The following is a 13,891-nucleotide window of genomic DNA, read 5'->3' as shown; positions in this document are numbered from 1 at the left end:
TTAAATACAAGAGAAATAAGCAGGCTACCAACGGTGTGTATCATAAGATCCAGCTGTGTGGAGAGGGACAGAGATGTTCACGTGTCGTCTCTTATATAGAGTGAGTCAGAGGTTGTGTGATACAGACTTTCCCACAGTCCCTAGCTCTGGAAAAAATTGTGATTCTTACCTTCTCTTCCTTCCTTTCTTCCTTTTCTCCTTCCTTCTCTTTTTCCAGTTTTAATTGCTGTAAAATACATATGACATAAAATTTACTGTGTTAGCCATTTTAGGTACTTGGTTTGTCAGTGGTTGTTATAGCCACACTGGTGAACACATAATCCCCAGAATCATTTCATCTTGAAAAACTAAAACTCGCAGTACCCCCTCACTCCTGATCTCTCCCACCCCCAGACTCCAGTGGTCACCTGTCTTATGAATTTGCCCAGGTTGTGATTCTCACACACCTGGAATCAGGTATATAACTGGTTTAGAGAAATATCTTTCAGAAGCAACTTTTGTTCTAAGAAGCATCTTCCTTCTCTCATGTGTATGTTTCTGTGTCTGTGTCTCTGTGTGATGTGGTGGGAATGTATGTGTGTCTATTTGTGTATATGTGTGTGTTTCCTTCTATGTGCACACACAAAGATATTTACATACATACACACACACACACACACACACACACACACACAAAGGTATGCATGTGAAGGGTGAAGGAAAACCTTCATCAACCTTGGGTTTTGGTCCTCAAATACTACCTACCATAATTTTGAGGCAGGCTTTTCCACCGGTGTAGAATTTGCCAAATAGGCCAGGGTTTGGCTGGTGTCTTAATTAGGGTTTCTATTGTCGTGACCAAAAAGCAAGATGAGAAGGAAAGGACTTACTTGATTTATACTTCCACACCACTGTTCATCACTGAGGGAAGCCAGGACAGAAACTCAAACAGAGCAGGAACCTGGAGACAGCTGATAATGCAGAGGACATGGAAGGGTGCTGCTTACTGCCTTGCTCAGCCTACTTTCTTATAGAACCCAGGACGACCAACCCAGGGATGGCACCACCCACAGTGGGCTGGGCCCTCCTGAATTGACCACTAGTTGAGAAAATGCCTTACAGCTGGATCTCATGGAGGTATTTCCTCAGTTGAGGCTCCTTCCTCTCTCAGGACTCTTGTTTGGGTCAAGTTGACACAAAACAGGCAGTGCAGCCAGAAAGCCCCCAGTAAGCAGCATCTGTTTCCCCCAACACCCACACACCCCTGATTGCTGGGATTAAAGCCCACTTCCTAGTGGGCTTTAGAAAGCTCAGCATGTGGGTGGGATCCAAGTCAGAGGGCTGATGGATCAGGAACGGGACGGGCTGCTGTGTAATTACAGGGATTTAGGATCAGTGTGTCTGCTCTGGACATTGTCCAGACATCTCACCCCTTGCTTCACTCTTCCATCTCCTCCTTGAATTAACCTTTTCTTTCTTTGTTTGTTTGTTTCCTTTCTTTCCTTTTCTTTTATCTTTCTTTTTATTTCCTTTCTTTCTTCTCTCTCTCTCTCTCTCTCTCTCTCTCTCTCTCTCTCTCTCCCAATCTCTCTCTCTCTCTCTCTCTCTCTCTCTCTCTCTCTCTCTCTCTCTCTCTCTCTCTCTCTCTCTCTCTCTCTTAGCTAATTCAGCCCTTTCCCTATTATGAATGTGAATGCTCCCAACACAACAAACCTGGTTTCTTATAATCTAAATTTTCTAACTGTCCCTTTGTCTCTGCCTTAGCTACCTGGCTGCATTTGGCATAGAGTAAACACTCAGAGATAAATGATGATAGACAAATGATGTCTTGTGAAAATTTTAAAAAGCTCCTGATTCTATAAGTGGAGCCTGGACACACAGTGCTGATCCACGTCCCGCTCCTTGGCCCTCTCCTTTCTGTCTATCCCAGCACCCCCACCTTCACTGTCTCAGCCCTGGCATCCTCTCAGGCCTTCAGTCTTGCAGGAGGGGCCTGAAGGGAAAGTAGGCAAGTTAAACATAAGCCCTGCAAGGGCATAAAGACATGCTCACCTGAAATTGCACATCTGATTCTGGGGGCTCAGCAGGCATGTGGTGTTTGGAGGAATGTCACCTCTGAGCTGCCAGAATGCATTTAAACAGCCAAGATGTGTCCCAGTGGGACTAATGTAAGCAGCCAAAGAACACAGGGAGCTCCCTGGCACGTGTTCTCATTTCTCAGGGGGAACATCCAAGAATTTCTGCCTTATGGGTGGGTTCCTGATTTCTAAGTTTCTAAACCCTGATCTAGGGTGAGAGCTGAAGTCCCGGCAGGCGTTCCCAGAACGTCTTCTCAGGTGTGCCTCCTTAGCTCAGCTGGCTCATGGTTCCATCTGCTTTGGCAGATGAGCGGACTTACAGTTTGTTTTTAGTTTATCTTAAAGTTAGTGTGTTTATTTCCATGGTTGTGATCACCCTACATCTGGAGATTTATTGTATAAAAGAAGACAGCACTGTTGATGATTTTAATATTCTTAATGTGGGAAAGTTACTAAAAGGGGGGCATCTTTAAACTTTTGTGTGTGACTTTGAAATTTAAACAACCAAAAACGATTTCCTTCAACAAACTAACAGTGTCCAAAATAAAAGACCAAAGAGATCCTGTGCAGCAGGGTCTTCCGGTCCAGATCCCAGATTAGGAACAAACCACACTCAAGCACATGTTTTCGCCTTTATTAAGCTTGGAAGAAAAGTTAAAGTAGCTGTTTTCTAACTCAGGAAAAAACCAAACAAACAAAAAACCACCAGCTGGTGATCTGGTGGTAACCTTGCAGGTGTAACTTTCAAGAAGAGAAAAGGGGGAGGCCTGTGTTAGAATGGGTTAGGATAAGGTGGTATATTTTGATCGAGCATGTTAACTGAATCAACGTGGGGTTTTGATTGCTGGACTTCAGTACTTTGGTGCATAGTCAGCCTAAGGAAGAGGAAGTGGTCAAATAAAGGAACAGACCTTGGTGACTAGCTTTAGGAATGGAATCTAATGGTTTTCAGCAAGGCCGGGGGAGTAGGGGCTAAGGTCAAGGCCTGCCAGAGCCATGCTCCTCACACTCAGGAGAGCTACATTTGAGAATCTGACTACATCAGACACTTGTCTGTTTGGTTCCTCAGGCTTATCATTAGATAAAGTATAGTATTGTCATACCCATTTCATGAATGAGGAAACTTAAGGTAAGGAAATTTGTCCAGGATTAAAATGCAAATCTCAAAGATCAAATTCTTACCATCTTCTATTCTTCTCAATCAACTAGTATCTCTTTGAATACATCAGCATTGAGTGCTTGCAGGGCTTGGGTTCCTGACGGAAAGTGAGGAGAGAATGAGAAAAGGACAGACATGTAAGGAATTACAGACACATGGACACAGATAAACTGGGGTCAGGTGGGCTGTCTACTCGCTGCTGGAGTGGTATAAAGCAACTCTAGACTTGGAACTTTGGAGCTTCAGGTGGTTTATGATATAGCATGGGGGAAAGAGTTGGCTAGTCTCAGCGGGATATCACAGGCTCGGGCCGTGAGCAGCTGAGAAAACTGCAGTTGCTAGTTTTTGCATACACTAGTCAATCATTAGTAAACATGTCTACTTGTACAGGTTGCCAACATCAGCACTTGGACCAAGAAGAAGGTCTTGCCCTCGAAGCCTCACCCCAGCATGAAGGCTTTGCCATTCCCATGGGTCTGAGAGGCATGAGTTCTTGACATGGCTCTGCCTGTGTCACACAATACACAGTCACTCAGTACTTCCTCTGCTCTTTATCCAACCAGTCCACACTTCCTTGGCTCCTCACAAATCGGCCTTCTTCCTCCCCTCTTTTTTCTCCCTGGTGTTCTGTGCCCCATATTCACACTAACCTCTGTCTCTGCACTGATCTCTGGGCATTGTATTGATCTCTCTGCAGCTTGGTAGCTCTTCTCAACCTTGTTCCTCCACCTCAAACACTGCTCAATGTGTAACTTCTTTGAGGGAAGTCCCTAGGATTACCAAACTCTCTCTCTCTCTCTCTCTCTCTCTCTCTCTCTCTCTCTCTCTCTCTGTGTGTGTGTGTGTGTGTGTTCTAGAAATTCTACACAGTAAATAAAACATGCACCCATAGAGACAGAAGAACTCATCTCAATTTATGCACTAATTTTTTGGAAAGTTCTGGCAAACCGCCCCCACCACCAACAAATTCTCAGCCCTTTTATAGGTCAGGTAACAGTGTGGATACCTGTGAGTGGTCTCCAAATCCCAATTCCACCAAAAGAAATGTTTATCATAGTTATGAGGGACATAACTAACAGGGACAGAAAATACAGGAACAAAGGTTTGAAGGTAGGCAATTTACAGGTAGCAACAATATACAAAGTATATAATCATTAGCATGTATCAATTTAAAAAACTCCCTTCCTTGGCAAATAGGATCTAAAGTATGACCTTGGTCCATATAGCTAAAAACCACTCTTTAGGACAGTTTCTTACAATTGTTTGCCTTCCCAAGTTACCAGGTAGGGGCTTTAACAAGCAGGCAGATGTCAGCATGCTTAAGTAAACCTTTAACTCATTTCACTTTTATACATTCCTACAGTTTATAAGCGTGTGTGTGTGTGTGTGTGTGTGTGTGTGCGCATGCATGCGTGCATATGTGTCCTTGCACATGTAGAAGCAAGAACATGACTAAAGGAAAGACTTGGGGTATCTTTTTAAATCACTCTTCACCTTCTTTCTGGAGATAGAGTCTCTCACTGAATGTACATGAATGTTGGGAGCCGACTTGTAGCAGAAAGCGGCTATCAGCTTTGCAGCCATCTTGAGCCATATACCCTGTCATGAGACTTGGTTTTCAACAGCTTACAACAGCTGAGCACACTCTGATAGCCCACATATCTTGTTTCACTGTTTAGTGCCCCCAGCTGCAAGGCGCATGTAGTATCCATGCCTGCAAGGCGCACCGTGCACGTGCTATCCACGCTATACACGCCTGTAAGGCTTACGTCATATCCACACCTACAAGGCACGTGGCAAAAGCCTATAAATACCCTGGACTTCTCTTCAATGAGAGAGACAATAAGAGAGAAGAGGAGACAATAAGAAAGACAATGAGAGAGACAATAAATGAGAGACTTGACTACACACCCTGTCTTGTCTCCATTCTTCGCATCTCTTGCTAGGCCCTGACACGCAGACCGGGGCAGCAGAGAGCTGGCAGAAACATTTTGGCCCCAAAGCGTGGGGCAGAACGGTCAGCAACACTGTGGCCACCAAGCTGGGCAGCGTGGGCCTCAACACATGAAGCTTGCTGTTTTTATGTTAGGTTGGCTGATGAGTAAGCTCCTGAAATTGACCTGTTCCTACCCCTACCTCAAATCCATACTGAGATTACAGGCATGTATAGCCATACCTGGCTTTTTCATGGGTACTGGGAATTCAAACCCAGGTCTTTGTGCCTGGACACCAAGTGTTCTTACCAACAAAGCCATCACCTTAGCCTGCTTTCAGCATCGTGCACAGTATAGACTCTAAACATATCTCTGGAATGAATGAGTGATACCGAGTCCTTATGAGGTAGAAAACTGTCTATCACAGGCTGCACAGAGGCAGCCTCTCACCTTCTACAGGCACTAGCGCCCTCTGCAGGCGCTATCACCCTCCACAGGCTTAATTCCCCAGAATGCCCTGTGATTATGCCCAACTCCTAAGTCCTCTCTGATTGGATCGCCACTTCAGGAATGCTTCTCCTGACTGGCCCAGCTTAGCCTCTTTCCATCCACGTTCTGCTTCTTGCCCTTGCTTTCAGTCAGGGCTCCTGCAGTCACATAATATTGTTTCGTTTGTGTTTTTATATTTTCTCTACTGGAGAGATAGTTGGATAGCACAAGAAGTATGTCTCTTCCCTCTGTTCCCAGCTCCTAAGTCCTTGTGGATAGTGCTGGTAGGAGACTCTTCTGTCCTGTTATTTCATATTTGTACTTCCTAAAATGGAATTCCTAAAACTTTTGGAATATCCCAGTTCTTCAGCAGCATCTGATGGGGAGTTCCTGAGTCCCTGGGAATTCCCTCTATGGTAAGAGCATCTTTGGTTTCATGAAGGAACTCTCCATGTATTGTGCCAGGAAGTGTTCGTGAACCCCAAAAAGACCACCAAGGAGCCGACTCCAGTGGACTCAATCGCACTAGGGTCTTTATTCACCAGTTTCAGCTTGGGCCACACTGCTATCTCTGACGCAGCAAAACAGGAGGGTATAGTGCTGAGCCCAATTTCAGGCAAGCATTTATAGAGGCAAGCAAACAAGCAAGGGGTGTTTTCTAGCCTGGCACACATTTGTTGGCGGGGGGGGGGGGGGGCGCATCATGGAATTGTATTGTCCTTTAAAATAACTGACTGGTGCTGGGAGACAAACCATAAACTTAACTTCTGATTTCTTCCTGATTGGTGGTTGTTAGGAAGTGAAGTGCCAGGGGAAGGCTTTAATCTGAAGGTGCAGATTTGTTGGGGGTTAACCTGGAAACTGGTGCTAAGTGCCAGCTTGTTAGTTAACTCGAGTTCAACCTTAGGTCAGGTTCTCTCTGGACCCAAAAGATCTGGTCTCTCAAATGGCCTCTTGCATAGTCTAGGGTAAGGGGCTAAAAGTTAGCCCACTTTTTATTATCATGACAGAATATCAGAGAATAACAATTTAAAAGAATAGAGGTTGATTTGGGCCCACACTTTAGTCCAGGGCTCTTTGGAGAAACATCCTGATTACAGAAACATGTAGGAGAAGTATCTGCACATTTCATGCAACCAGGAGGCAGAAGAAGAGAGGGATAATCTTGGATAACAATATACCCTTCAAAAGCACACTCCCAGCAACTGCTTCCTTGATGTAGTCTGCACCTTCTAATAGCCTACTCAATACAAACTCATTGGTGACTCAAACCAGTGATGAGGTCAGCACCTTATGATCCCATCACTTCTCAAGAATATTACCAGCAGCCCATGGGAAACCAGGCCCTCAACCCAGAATCCTTTGGGGGCATTCATATCCAAGCCACAGTAGAGTAGCTGCCTGGGAAACTAAATGTGATAGGAAGTGTGTAACTTTCAGTCCCTTTCCTCTCTCTCTCTCTCTCTCTCTCTCTCTCTCTCTCTCTCTCTGTATGTATGTATGTATGTATGTATGTATGTATGTTGTATGTATATACTTTTCCCTTGTTTTCTGTTTGCATTTTTTCCTTGTCTTACCTGTCTTTTGGTTATTTGTTTTGATTTTTGTGTGGTTTTAAGGTTTTTTTCTTCCTTTTTTAAATTTTTGTTTTGAAAGAAAGAGATACAAAGCACACAAAGTTGGGTAGCAAGGGAGGTGGGAAGGATCTGAGAGAGGTTGAGGGAGAGGAAAATGATCAAAATATATTATATAAAAATAGTCTTCTTTAAAATAAAAACATAAAATGGGATCTGTCTCCTGTGCGGAGTCAGTCCCATAGAAGGAAAATGATGGGCTCCTATCCCTAGGGTCCCCTGTGCGGAGTCAGTCCCATAGAAGGAAAGTGATGGGATCCTATCCCTAGGGAGACTTAGCAGTTGGGTCAAGAAATTGTAGAGAAAGAAAAAGTCACATGAATGAAATGACAACTTGTCACAGTCAGAAAGGAGTGACTGTTAATGAGCAATATCTGCCTCTATGGGACAGCACAGTCTTACAAGAAGCCCAGTGGTCACTGGAAAGAGTCCTGCTCTGGAAAAGTCACTGCTGGAGTGTCTCATGGACATTCTGCTGTGATTTCTTGGGAACCGGAGTCACATGCTAGAAATCTGCATTTGATTCAGGGACTGGCTATGTGTACAGTACTGGTTCCATGCAAGTGTAATTGAGCTAAATCCCCACTAACTAGAAATTCTGTGTGATGTTAATGTCACTGATGCTAAAAATTATAATACTCACCCTGGCCACATTTTACATAATCATGCAAAATATTAAAATGCCATTATTCTCCCACATCTGCTTTGCAGTGAAAGCCTGGGCCGTATTTCCTATTGATCCCAGTTAGTCAATTTGTCCCAGGAGATCATGTGGGAGCAAGGAGGAAAGGAGATACTTTTACTAGGTATATCTTCTCATTTCTGACTGTGGCCAAACCTAAGTCCTGCAGAAAGCCAGGACCAGGACACCATTGTCTCCAGTGGTATAGACACAGGTGAGGCCCCCATGCTACAGAATAGCTCCAACACATGTTCATACGAGTTAAATCCAGTGGGTCAGAAATTAAGCAAACAAGCAAACAAAGCAAAGCAAACTGTAGAAGTGAAGGGGGACTTGTCGGGGTAGATGGGGAGAATTGGACTGTTGGGAGTGATCTATCAAGGAAGAAGGGATGAGTATGGCCAAAATGCATTACATATTATATATGAAATCATCAAAGAATTTGTTATACTAAAAATACATTTTATGATAATGTATGAGTCCCTGGCAAATTTCAGCCAGAAGCCAAATGAAAGCCAGTTCTGGAGACTTTGCACCCAAAAATGCATATATGGGATGACGGAACTGACCAGTCAAGGGATCACATTGCTCACAGCTCAAGCCTTTGTCCTTATGATAGGCATCTAATTATTGGAACCTTCCCTTCTAAAGCACAAGCAGCGCAGTGTTTGTTCTTCCCTCTACTTTGCTGAGGTACGGCTTCACACTCAGGTGGTACACTTGGCCTCTGCTCTTTCCAATGCTTTCCCCAACAGCAGCCTTCCTGACTCACATGGCTTGAGCCCCATGAATGTGCTACCTCTGTCATCAGAACTCTGAGAAGGAATGTGGTTGAAATCAATGTGCAGGTTGCTCAGCTTAGATTTTCCTGAATTGGTTTCCATTTGGCCATCTTGTTATGTTGGATTGACAGTTCTCTATAGTAAGGGGCAGGGTCACTGGCAGTGTCTCTCTTATCAGTTGCAACACATCGTCATCCCAATTATAATGAAAAGTCTCTCAAGAGCCATCCCGAAGTAGAGCCTGTGGAGGTATATCATCCTTGTTTGAGAATCATTAGTCCCCTACAATTGAACTGCAGATACTCAAATTATAGTTGTTGTGCTTCTCACCTGAGGACTGGGTCACATCACCTGTTTCCAGATGTCAGTCGCCTTATCCTCTAAAAGATGAAGTGGCATACTAATTGCATTAGTATTTATACTGTTACCACCTTACAAGATTGGTCATTGGGATTAATGCACATATTATTCTAAAGCAGTGACCAGACAGAATAAGGACCTATCTGCAGTGACTATTACCTGTCCATCACTGTCACCGAATGAGACCCATCACTCAAACTGCAAAGCTTGTGGGGCCAGTGTGCCAACCTTACAAATTTCAAGATGTAAGCACCAGAGTTCTCTGCCTTTATCATCTAAGAGCAGGGAAAGGGATCAGCATAGGAAGTGTTTTCCTTTTAAGTTAAAAAGACATGGGAAAAAAGAGAGCATAGGAATGTGAGCTGAATCCCCAAGAAGTGGAATGTGAGAGTTTCCTCTCATAACTCAAGATTTTACCTTCTGCTTCCCTAGAAAGGTGGATGGATGGACTCTCCCAGCTCCGCAGCACAGCTGAATATGTTTCTGTATTTCAGGCAGTAGAGTAGAGTTGAATGAGAGCATCCCCTTGCATTCCTGGAATGAGGTAGTCATGGTTTAGACCAGGAATCAGCAAGAGGTACTCAAAAGAATGTTCAAAGTACTCCTTCTAACCTCCCACCTTCAATCAGTCAGTCAGTCAGTCTGTCTGTCTCAGATGCACACTTTCTTAAGAGAAGCCAAGAGTAGAAACAATCTAGATTAGCAGTTCTCAGCCTTCCTAATGCTGCGACCTCATGTTGCAAACTCCAACCATAAAATAATTTCTGTTGCTGCTTCATGACTCTGACTTTGCTATGGTTATGAATTGTAATGTAAACATCCATGGTTTCCGATGGTGACCCCTGTGAGAAGGTTGTTTGATCCCAAAGGGGTCGTAACCCATGGATTGAGAACCTGTTGTCTAGATCCGTGTTTGTTTTGCTAGCCCTACCACTGATCTAAGAAGCGAGACTTTTATCAGTTGGTTTGAACTCTCTATGTCATTTTTTAGTTTTTCATGAATTGGTTTTCATTTGGTCTGTAGGGTCATCAGCAAGGGACAGGAGAGCTGGGGAGCTGGTGTTTAAGACAGTCTTATAGCCTCACATTCGTGAGGCTCAGCCCTGAGGTTCTCCTCCCTCAGTGCAGAAGCAGTAATGTAACTGGTGTTGTTGTGTTCTCAACAGAAGTTCCAGAGGGCATCCCTGAATTGAGTATCTCCCTCTTTTGCATGCTGTGTAACCCAGCCCAGTTTAGAGCAGAAAACTAAGGGCTGAAAGATGACACTAGAAATACTACCTGTCAGCATCTCTATCACAAGGCAAGATAGAAGGCCTGGGGTATCCCAAAGGAGATTGGAAAAATCAACACAATGCCTGAATGTATTTTTTTAGATGGGTAGGAAAAAAAAAAAAAAAAAAAAAACAGGTTTAAGGATGATAATGACCTGAGAATCTGTATCAACACAATAAAAAAAGAGATTGTCAATCTTCCATTGCAGGTTGAAGGTTAGGTAAATTCTTATACATAACAAACAAGCAATTTAAATGGCTCATGGACAGTCTCTGAGGCACCATTTGAAGTACCACCTTGAATTTATTTTGCAGCAGTTGCCATGCCAACAGGAGGGCTGCATTCCAAAGGGTAAATGGACACTGCAGCCCCATATGCCTTGCAGCCCTCTGCCTCTCTCAGTGCTCCCTGGGCAAGCCTTGTCTCTGCTCACTCTCTGAATACTCTGCAACCTTATCTCTAGGGTGAGTATCCTGTTCATCGACTCCTTCCCAGTTTTGAATATTCCCTTGAATATCCCTTGTGGAATCTTGAGCCAGATTATATCTCCTCATTGTCAAATGGTAGGGAGTTTCCATTAACCTTCAGGTGTAGTACACTAACTGAATACAGAAGATGGTATGAAAAATTGAGGTGTGAATATTTTTTTTAATTTTTTATTTTTCATTAGATATTTTATTTACACTTCAGATGCCATCCCCTTTCCCCATTCCCCCCCTTAGAAAACCCCTATCCCATGCCCCCTTTTCCTTTTTGCATTTATACATTTTTTTAAAAAATGTTAATCATAGGCTTTATAAGTTTGGTATTGTTCAATCAGAGGTGTAACCCACTACCCAACCTAGATATATCAACTATCTTTGACTGGTGGAGATACATGAACATCTGTCTCCCTGTCTCCCCCCTCTATCTCTCTTTCATCACCTAGCTTCTCCTATCCTTCTTCTCCTCTTCTTACTCCTTTTCTTCCTCTCAGTACTCCTCCCACCTTAGCTCCTCCTACACATCACCCTTCCTGTTAAAAATGAAACTTTTCTCTCAAAGTACAATTAGAGCATAATTATGCCAATTTGTACCAGTGAGGTACAAGATAGTCCTAATACCCCGTCTATCCTTTTGTTGACTAACCAGCACCTCTGTCATCTATCCTAACTAAAACATTTAGTTCTGAACCTGGCTTTAGGATGAATGTCAGATGACGACCATCCACTCAAATCTTTTCTCTTATGGTAAATAGCTATAAGTTTTCAACCCCGTCAGAAATCCAGAATGACTGAGTTAATTATAATTGTAGGAAGCACAAAGCATAGCTTCTAAAACTTAGCCAATTTATAGAGACCTCTGAACACCTGAAAAGCCCCTATACTACCGAACGTTGGAGCATCAAATCTTCAGCCTTCTGGCCCAGAATCATCTGACAGACCTTGGTGACGCAGGATTATTAAGGACTGATTACTCTGTCTAGGCAGATATAATTAGTCGACTATTCTGCATGTGTGTCCTTTTCTGGACAGTAATTTGTCTGTAGATGGAGAGAGGCAATTCTTGCCTAGTGGCTGTTACCACACAACTGGAGTAACTCCAAGGATGCTCAATTTCTTCTTAGAATCCACGACAGGAAGCTGTCAGGAGCAGACAGGTCTCTAATCAATATGAACATTAATATATAAATATTTGTAGCATCAGTTCTATGGACTTCTGATGTTTTGAAAACCAACTATCCATGTAAGGTAACCTGGACTGTTGTCTGTTCACTCCTCTCAGCTATTTCTAAATAAAATATGGAAAACACCCTAACAATAAACTCAAAGCCATGAATTTGCTATAGTCCCTTAACTCATAGGTTAACCATCCCAAATCAGTTAAAAAAGTTAAAAAAGGGCTGGGTCTAGGCCTTGTATTCCTAAATGTTTTATACAGGCACAATGCCCATGAGCGTATCAATATTCATCTCATTTTTAGAGGTGTGAATATTTTTTTAAAAAAAGCCCCTCTAATACCTAATGTACAGCAGGGCTTTCTGGTCATTGTTACCACATTATGTGATCCATCTGCCCATCAACAGAGTATGGTTAGTGTGTTCTGGTAAACATTCAAGTCTGTTTCCCAAAGGTGTCTCTGGATACATGTAAATATAAGTTTTTCACCGCTTTTACTGATAGAAAAGACATGCAACTTGTAGCATAGGAGTAATAATGAAATACACAAAAATCTTTAAGTTCTGGTTCTCACAGAATGGTTTTCTTGGTATCTGTAGAATTCCTGTGTTGTAGCCATGCAACTTTAACAAAACAGAGTTCCAGTGAAAAGGCCATTTTCAAGTGTAAAATCTGCATGATTACCATCGAATGAATCAAACCCCAAGCCTTAGGCTTTGCTGCTTCCCTGATATAAATACTTCCATCATAGCCCAGTCCAGGCTAGGTAAAGAATGGCAATGATTACAAAATTGAAATTTGGCAGTAGTATAATAGCTTATAGCACACTGTACTTCAGTGTACAACATACATTTCATAAAATATTCTATCATATAGTGAATAAAGACAGATTTAAATATATTCAAAAAGTAAAATACATAGAAGGCAATGGGTGATGGGCCCTTATTGTGAATATTTTTAGACTACATTGTCTCTAAGTTTAGTTTTGAAGTGAAGCCATGTTAAATGGGCTAATCACATTCTTCAGTTTCACTGCAGGCACCTGGAGGAGCCAGTTAGACCACACCAGTGCTTGGGAGAGAAGCGGCTGTCTGACCCACAGCGCCATGTCCTGTGCCGAGGGACATTGGAATGAGTGGATTCTCTTTTTGCATGTCTCCTCACCTATCTGACCACACCCACCCTTTTCTCTTGCTTATCTGTGTCATCATCTATTTTTCTTTTCTTCCTTTTTACTTCTTTTGTTACACTAGTCACCCGTGCCTTTGCCGCCCACTCCTTGAATCACCTGAAAGATCCTTAAAATATTGTGGTGGTGGTGATGATGATGATGGTGATGATGATGATGTTGTGATTTACATCATTCTCATTTTGCTTCCCTACTCTATTCTTTTCACAAGTTCTTTTGAGTCAGTTTTTTTTTTTTTTTTTTTTTTTTAAATTAAATTCTTCACTGCTCCTTTAGTAACATCAGAATTTGGTTTTGAATTTTTGGAAATTCTGAATAGGGGTGGTGACAGAGGTTTGCAGAAAATAAAGATGTGCCTGTTGCCACAAAACAACAGAACAAGGATGAACATGGGAACTTTTAGGCTAAGCATGTTTTACTGGAATTTTTACAAACCATCAAAAAGGCAACCAAGACCACAAAAGGCTTCCCTGTCTTTGAACTTAATCAACTTATCTTTCATTTCTCATATTACCACTGACAAATTATCCTCACTGACGTAGACTGAATGTTCTAACCCTGAGTTCACAAGCAGGAAGCTAATCTCTAAGTGATGATATCAGGAGGCAAGATGATAGGGCCTTGCAATTGAGCCCTTGTGCATGGGATTCAAGCCTTTGTGAAAGGCTTCAGAGA

The 13,891-nt window shown here is 42.7% G+C and overlaps 1 long non-coding RNA gene across 1 annotated transcript in view; it reads right to left on the bottom strand.

The window, feature by feature from the left end:
• LOC117705413 (uncharacterized) overlaps nucleotides 1-981 on the bottom strand; it is a 102,941-nt gene extending 101,960 nt beyond the window's left edge. The window contains exons 1-2 of the long non-coding RNA XR_013109455.1: nucleotides 870-981; nucleotides 170-226 (exon numbers count right to left, since the gene is read on the bottom strand). This is a non-coding gene — a long non-coding RNA (uncharacterized LOC117705413). The remainder of the gene's footprint in view (nucleotides 1-169; nucleotides 227-869) is intronic.
• Nucleotides 982-13,891: the final 12,910 nt, after the last annotated feature.

Source organism: Arvicanthis niloticus, chromosome 3, assembly GCF_011762505.2.
Source record: "Arvicanthis niloticus isolate mArvNil1 chromosome 3, mArvNil1.pat.X, whole genome shotgun sequence".
In the NCBI taxonomy this organism is placed as follows: domain Eukaryota; kingdom Metazoa; phylum Chordata; class Mammalia; order Rodentia; family Muridae; genus Arvicanthis; species Arvicanthis niloticus.
This window is presented reverse-complemented; position numbering and strand designations above follow the sequence as displayed.